Below are 8,634 nucleotides of genomic sequence, written 5' to 3'. Positions count from 1 at the left end.
ACAATAAAGGATGCCATTGCAACGGTTGCTTAGACTATTGGAACGGATATTAAGCGTTTCAGTATAATCTTTTGTAACGGTTGTGTAGGTTATTGTAACGGATTTCTGATCTATGGCAACGAGTTTTCTTGGCTATTGCAACGGTAATTTTAGGTTATTGCAACAGCTATTTTTGTGCTCTATTACAATATTAATTTACCTAAATAGAATATCGTAAATACTAATATTTAAGTAAATTGAAAAAGATACAAACTCACAATTGGAGAAATACAACAAGCATTATCCATTTATAAAAACAACAAATACGATATCGTTTGACAATTGAAGAGTTTAGTATGAGGTTTCTAAGAGTTCTGAATTAAAAGATTCCTAAAATATTTGAAGGTCTAGGAATGATCAGCCAATATTCATAAGTAAGGTCTTCATGGCTTTCATCAACCTGTTGGTTATTTGTTTTACCTACAAAACCATGAAAAAGAATAATCTTTATCATATTATATTACATAGCAATAAATCATAAACAAACTCACATAGTTTCATATCCAACTTTGCATATTCATATCCATCAACTAGTTTCAATAAGTAATTTCTAGTGATTAAACTTAGCACATTCTTATCACAAATTAGAATAAAAAGAACAATTTTAACAAGATAATGCAGTAGCTTTGCAAGGAGTTGAATTCAATTCCTGTTAAAATTCTTTGATTTAACTTGCCAGACAATATAAAGTCAAAGTAGAAAAGTAAAGTAGGCAAAAAATGGATAAGTAACAACACAATTATTCCCTCTACATTGTAAAGTATGGCTCTGTAAATTTTTAATAGCATTTGCATCTATACTGGCTATTAGCTTTAGCTGAAAATTTAAACTTATCACTACTATACATATACATATATGTTCTTTCTGCACTATTTATTTTATCCAAAACGTAAAGTTAAAGAAGAAAGATAAGGGAAATTATAGCACTGCTATGAGGTACTATATTCCTTCATTATTATCATAGCAATATAGGTACTTTTCATGATTCCTGGAGGCTCAATATCAAGTAAATTAATAAATATCGGAAATTAGGAACGAGGACAACACATTAAAATCCACACTGAAGAACACATACATATTCTATTTGTGTTATAACCAAAACAGTCAACTAGTTCTTCAAGAAATGATATTTTTCAGGGATTTTGAGCCTTTATCTATTAATTAAATCAAGAGAAGTAATGAACCTTAAGTAGAAACTACAAATTACCAATTCCACAAAAGAAAGGGACAATGAGATAGACCCAGAATTGAAAAAACCAAGAAGATAGCAGTATAGTACCTTCGAGATAATCTTGAATCCAAAATTATGCAAATGGCCAGCAGGTAACCTCTGTAAAATACCCTTAGCTGCAGATTCTTGCACTATTGGTTGTGGCCGTTTGCTATCAAAAAGTCTTAGCAGAAATTTGATAGCATCTGATTCCACTGTTGCTTATGATGCTATACACAAAAGTAAAGAAAGAACTACAAGTTAGAAACAAGACTTTAAATTTACCATATTTTTTTGTGAAATTTGGATTACTAATCTTCAGAAAAGAGTTACCAAGTCACAAAGTTGTACTAAACCTTTTTAGGAAGTTAAAAGTCTGAGCACACTAGTTCATTGGGACCGCAACAACTACACGTAATCATTCCAAACTCCTTCATTCACCTTAATTCAGAAGCGTCTTCCTCCTTTTTCTGCCGTGACCAAACCTCTTTTATATGCCCTAGAGATTTCTTTAACAGCTATTTGCGGGATGTAGCTGATGACACTAAACACCGTGGTCTTCATAGCAGCAACTAATAAGTTATGCTTCTCGGTGCAGCGAGCAGCAGGCCAACAGCTATTTGAGTCATGCCATTTCCTAAGAGCACGTTGTGCGTTCACTAAACTTTTACTTTCTTCGTCCACCTAGTAGCACATCAAGAAACAACAAAAAGTAAGTCCCCGACCATAATGTCCACAAAATGCTCCTTTTAGTATTACTTTCTATTAGGCTCCATATAGCTATAACTAGGATTTAGGAACAAGAAAATCTCCTTAGAACTAGAATTGACAGGCCATTCCTGACAAATCGATTACAAATCAGAAAACCAAATATGATATGAGAAGATATCTAAGCTCAATCAAACTTATACGGATGAAGTGAAAAGGTAAATCACACCATTTTGGATTCAACTATCAATTTGGACTTAGCAACAGAAGGTCTCAAAGTACTACTTTGTCTCTCTTTAGGCTAAGAAATATTAGCAATTAAAAAGAAAACAAAAACGCACTCAAAAGGTTAGGGTTCAGCAAAAAATAAAAGGGGGAAAATAAGGAGGGAATCTGAACCGTCCCAATAGATTTTATTTTTAGATAACCGATCCCGTAAATATATCTACTGTGATGGTTTTGAAAATCGTGGCATTAGGAAAGACTAATGGAACGGTTCCAACACTACTGCAATGGTTTAGTAACAAAAGCGTCTTAATAAGATCTATACCGTAATGCAACGGTTATAACAGTTGCAATAGACCATCTATAGCAACGGTTATATCAACCGTTGCCAACAAACTGTTCCCATAGACCCAATTTCTAGTAGTTAAGGGACTATACCTGATGAATTTCTTACAGAACCTTTTGATTCAAATGGATAACATCTGCTCACTTGTGCCTATACACGCACCATCATAATATTTACCTATGAGGTATCATATCTAATGTAAAGCAGCCTAGTGTTTAGATCCTTCTTGAGCCACTCTTTTTCTCTCCGGTGTATGTGGCTCCTATGATTGGAACAATCATTTTACTCCTTTTGTGAGCATTATCATGAATCCATTTTACTGTCTAGTAACATGAGAGCATATCTCAACACCTATTATATATGTAGCTGTCAATTGAAAGGGGTCACTTGTCCACATAAACGTTTTTCGAAAATTTGAGCTTTTCAAAAATTGGTCACAAGAAGATTTTTTTGTTCACCCATCTCAGTATGACTTTCATGTCCACCTAGATCATGTCCCAGTGAGTAACTCACTTTGCTCCTAGTATTGTAGTTGCCCATGAAGTAGCCTGGTATTGTAGCTGGAGAGTTATTATGGCAGAAACATGTCTAGCACATAGCAAAGTGTACATTCTCTCTAACCAATACATGATTTCATCCCAACAATAAGACGTCCTGGCTATATGATTTCAGTTGTGTGAGGTTGAAGGTTAAGCAGCCTTATGATGAGCATATTAAATTGAAAGACAAATTCGTCGTATCTCTAGTCCTCTCATATAGGATCAACTATTAGAAACTCTATGCCTCATTTGTCGAATCAATGATGTCATCACGATGATTAACCATGTTAGCGCTATTGGTAGTAAAATTCATGTCTCTTATGATATAACTTCCTGAAATACCCTTCTCGGCACATTGATGGATTCTTGAATAAATCCAGCCCAACCTCGAACCTCGTTGTTCCTATTCATAGTAAACCTATGGGGGTTAAAGGTTCAAACACGTCAAAAAAGAAGCATTATCCCGTGATCAAATATACTGGATAGGAAGTTTTATGATCATATTCAAGCTAGCACATCATAGAGTAATTGTTGGAAGTCGCCAAAGGTTTAGTTTGGGTGGTCGGCGTGGGAATTTAGAGTTGAAGAAAGTGAACGGGTTATTCTCGAGATTTTCTCAATGAATATAATTGGGTGAATTATTAAGGAAGGTAAAGTATATGTAGTCACATTAGGCCTTATGAAATCTTGAAGGAAATAGGCCAAACTATGAGTATGATGTTTCCTTATTATCGTTCTCCGTGTACCCGGTATTTCATGTGTCTATGTCTAAGAAGGTGAAGTTAATGGATAATTGGATTATGATGAGTAACTATTTTCTATCATCGTTAGAAAAGTCTGGGAGTTGAGATTGCCTCCATTAATGTGTTATGGCGAAGTCCGTAAGTCGAAGAGGCCACCTTAAGGGCCAAAAGTGTTAAGGAAATAAAATGTTCTCACTTGAGTGTATAGTCAAATAATTGTGATTTGAAAGGTACTTTCTATGTGTTATGATTCTAAAATGTGCATTTCATGTCCAGATATTATTTTGATAATGCAGTGCTTGTAATGCTGATATTAGTGTTATTGATATATACATTGTGGTACTTTATTGGGTTATCGAGGGTTAGCCATTTTTATCAAAACTTGAGTTTGGGAGCACGGATTTGGACAAGATTTAGAGGGATTTTCAGAGATATCAATTGGGTAATAATTCTTAACTTGATTTTGATTATAACCAACTAAACTATCATTAATTTTATTATTTAATTTTGGATTTGGGGTGGAAAAATTGGGAAAATTTGAGAAAAGTTCTTAGACCAAATTTTGCGATTTTGATCGAGATTTTGGTATTGGATTTGAGTGAATTTGGTATGGTTAGACTCGTGAATGAATGGATGTTTGTATTTTGTGACTTTCACCCGATTCCGAGACGTGGGCCCGGGGAGGCCTTTTGGGCGTTTTCTAATTTCTTGCCTTAGCTTTGATTTCGTTAGCTAGATTAGTTTCTTATAGCTATATTTATGTTATGTAATTGGTTTGGCTAGATTTGAGCCATTCGGAGTCTGATATTCATGGAAAGAGCATTGTGACGGATTAATTTGAGCTTGGTTCGAGGTAAGTGGCTTGCCTAACCTTGTGTGGGGGAACTCTCCTTAGGATTTTGTACTCTTTTTGATATATGAGCATTGTGTACGTGAGGTGACGAGTCCGTACACGGGCTATTGTTGCAAAACTCCGTTTTCATTTAGTAAAATACCTGTCTTCCTTAACTGAGCTACACTAGCATATGTAATTATCCTGTTTAGTTAGAACAACATGTCTACGTGTCTTAATTGTTTATGTGAACTCTATGCAGCATGCTTAGTGAATTTCCTGCTTCTTCCTTAACTTGTACTTTGTCTAAATCGTAAGAATTCGTGATGTAGTTGTATTTCTATTATTTGCGCTGCATATTTACTTTGGGACTACGAAACGGTATTCCGGTAGATCCCCCCTATCTTGCATATTTACTTTGGGACTAGGAACGGTATTTCGGTAGATCCCTCAGTCTTGCATATTTACTTTGGGACTACGGAACGGTATTCTGGTAGATCCCCATGTCTTGCATATTTACTTTGGGACTACAGAACGGTATTCTGGTAGATCCCCCATGTCTTGCATATTTACTTTGGGACTACGGAACGGTATTCTGGTAGATCCCCCCTCCCCCGCACATTTACGTTTGGGACTACGGGACTGTATCCTGGGAGATCCCCTATTGTTATCACTGTGATCTAAGATGTTGTCTTTCATTGATTCTATTCCTGTTAGATTTCTGTATTTATTTTTATTGCGATATTTCATTATGTCTTATTTCATTATTTTTATACTAGTAGGGCCTTGACCTGACCTCGTCACTACTCTACCAAAGTTAGGCTTGGCACTTACTAGGTACCGTTGTGGTGTACTCACGCCCTTTTCTGCACATGTTTTGCGTGTGCAGATCCAGGTTTATCTTACCAGCCCCATCACTAGTTGCAGTCGCTGCTGCTTATTGGAGACTTCAAGGTACATCTGCCCGTGCCCGCAGATCCTCGGAGCCCCCCTCTATTCACCTATGTTCATTTATCCTTCCTTCTATAGAAATGATGTATAGAACAGTTAAGACTTCTCAGTAGCTTATGACTTGCGGGTTTCTGGGTTTTGGGAAAATGTTTTTCGTACTTTTCAGAGGTGATACTTGTATATGCCGAGTGGCATTCAGTTGCCTATTATATATTTGTTACCGTTAGTAGGTAATGTTCATGCTTTTGTTTCATTTCCGCAAAGTGTTAGGCTTACCTAGTCATAGAGACTAGGTCCCGTCACGACGGTTCACGAAGGGAAAAATTTTGTGGTGACAAGTTGGTATCAAAGCTCTAGGTTCATAGGAGTCGTGATTCACATACCAGTTTATTAGAGTCTCGCAGATCGGTATGGAGATGTCTGTACTTATCTTCGAGAGGCTATGGAACTGTTAGGAACAAACATACTTTTTTGATTTCCTTGTCGTGCGAGTTATTGGCATCAAATTCTAAAAATTCTCTATTCTATTCTTTCTCACAGATGGTGAGGACCCGTACCGGAGGATTTGACGACCAGGCACCCGTGCCCCCTGTTAGAGCGGCCGGGGTAGAGTACGGCCACGCGGTGCAGCCAGAGCACCCACACGAGCTGTGACAGAGGAGCCCCCAGCAGTTCTAGTTGGAGGGCAGGCACCAGAGGTTCCTATTGCTGCACTAGCCCTCCAGGATACTCTAGCCCAGTTCATGAGCATGTTCAGCACCTTAGCTCAGGCTGGATTGATTCCGTTAGCTCCCGCCACATCTCAGGACGAGGGAGGGGCACAGACTCCCATAGCCCACACTCCTAAGCAGAGGGTCCAGGTTGATCAGGCCCCAGAGTTCATTACTATGCCACCGGTAGCCCCGGTTCAGCATGAGACTAGGACAACCGCTTCTGAGGCTTAGTAGCTCCGACGTGAGAGGTACCAGAAGTGCCACCCACCTACTTTCAGCGGATTGGCTATAGATGATGCTTAGGGTTTTCTGGAGGAGCGTCATCATATTCTCCATACTATAGGCGTAGTGGAGATGAGTGGGGTTTCTTTTACCACTTTCCAGTTTAGAGAAGCAGTCTATCAGTGGTGGTATGCTTATGAGTTGAGTAGTCCGGATGAGGCAGCTTCACATATATGGACTCAGTTCTCGGACATGTTTTGAGAGAGTATGTCCCTCAGAGCCTCAGGTACTCATGGCGCGCAGAGTTTGAGCAGCTGCGCCAGGGTGCTATGACTATGTCAGAGTATGCAGTCCACTTCAGTGATTTGGCCCAACATGCACCGGCCTTGGTTTCCACAGTTCGAGAGAGGGTCCGACGATTTATTGAGGGATTTCACCCCAGTATCAGGATTAGTATGGTCAGGGAGCTGGAGATAGATATTCCTTACCAGCAGGTTGTGAGAATTGCTAGGAGATTGGAGGGCATGCTTTCCCAGGACCGAGAGGAGAGAGAGGCTAAGAGGTCTCGAGAGACTGGTCCTTATTCTGGAGCTCGTGCCCTAGCAGCCCACCATTATAGGGGTTATGTGGGTCACCCTGTTCATTTAGCTCTTCCAGCCGCCAGTGGTGTTTTAGCCCCTTTTAGGCCCCAGGATCCTTATTATGCATCGCCAGTATCTAGTGTGCCTCCTGCTCGGGGTACTTTTAGCGGTCAGTCCAGCAGACCTGGCCCGAGTCAGTCACAGCAGCCACGCCCTTCGGGGGCTTGTTTTGAGTGTGGAGACACCCGCCATATGGTGAGGGATTCCCCTAGACTTAGGAGGGTTGCACCTCCACAGACTTCTCAGCCACCACGTGCTCCAACGGGTCCTTAGGCTATGATTCCAGCACCAGCTACCGCCCCACCTGCTCAGCGAGCTCGAGGTAGAGGTCGGGGAGGACGGGGTCGTCCTAGAGGGGGAGGCCAGGCTAGGTATTATGCTCTTCCAGCTCGTACAGAGGCAGCTGCTTCTGACTCAGTCATTACAGGTATTGTCCTAGTCTGTCATAGAGATGCATCAGTATTATTTGACCCAAGCTCTACGTATTCATATGTGTCCTCTTATTTTGCCCCACATTTGGCCATTGCTCGGGATTCTTTGAGTTCCCCTGTTTATGTGTCAACTCCTGTGGGAGATTCTCTTGTTGTGGATCACGTGTATCGGTCGTGTTTGATTGCTCTTAGTGGTTTTGAGACCAGAGCTGACTTATTATTACTCAACATGGTAGATTTTGATGGTATCTTGGGCATGGACTGGTTGTCGCCCCATTATGCTATTCTTGATTGTCACGCTAAGACCGTGATGCTGGCTATGCCAGGATTACCGCGATTATAGTGGAGAGGTACCTTAGAGTATACTCCCAGCCGAGTTATTTCATTTCTTAAAGCTCAACGAATGGTTTAGAAGGGGTGTGATACGTATCTAGCTTATGTGAGAGATGTCAGTATTGATACCCCTATAGTTGAGTCAGTTCCAGTAGTGAGGGACTATCCAGATGTGTTCCCAGCTGATCTTCCGGGCATGCCGCCCGAGAGAGATATCGATTTCTGCATTGATTTGTTGCCGGGCACTCAGCCCATCTCTATTCCTATATACCGTATGGCTCCTCCTGAGTTGAAGGAGTTGAAGGAGCAGTTTTGGGAGTTGCTTGATAAGGGATTAACTCGGCCCAATGTGTCACCTTGGGGTGATCCTTTCTTGTTTGTGAAGAAAAAGGATGGTTCTATGCGTATGTGTATTGATTATTGCCAGTTGAAAAAAGTCACAGTGAAGAACAGGTATCCCTTGCCTCGTATTGATGACCTATTTGATCAGCTATAGGGTTCCAAAGTGTTTTCCAAGATTGACTTGCGATCAGGTTATCATCAGTTGAAGTTTCGGGAGCCAGATATCCTAAAGACTGCTTTCAGGACTCGGTATGGCCACTACGAGTTCCTTGTGATGTCATTTGGGCTGACCAATGCCCTAGCAGCCTTTATGCACTTGATGCATAGTATGTTCTGGCCCTATATTGATTCTTTCGTTA

General features: G+C 40.3%; 1 long non-coding RNA gene across 1 annotated transcript; it reads right to left on the bottom strand.

The window, feature by feature from the left end:
* Nucleotides 1-268: 268 nt before the first annotated feature.
* LOC104110128 (uncharacterized) lies at nt 269-2,186 on the bottom strand. Its single transcript, XR_689385.4, has 2 exons — nt 1,319-2,186; nt 269-459 (listed from the first exon to the last, which is right to left on the bottom strand). It is a non-coding gene; the product is annotated as an uncharacterized lncRNA (long non-coding RNA).
* Between the last annotated feature and the right edge of the window lie 6,448 nt (nt 2,187-8,634).

This window comes from Nicotiana tomentosiformis, chromosome 1 (assembly GCF_000390325.3).
Source record: "Nicotiana tomentosiformis chromosome 1, ASM39032v3, whole genome shotgun sequence".
Taxonomy (NCBI): Eukaryota; Viridiplantae; Streptophyta; class Magnoliopsida; order Solanales; family Solanaceae; genus Nicotiana; species Nicotiana tomentosiformis.
Note: the sequence above shows the minus strand (reverse complement) of the source record. Positions and strands in the feature narration are given on the sequence as shown.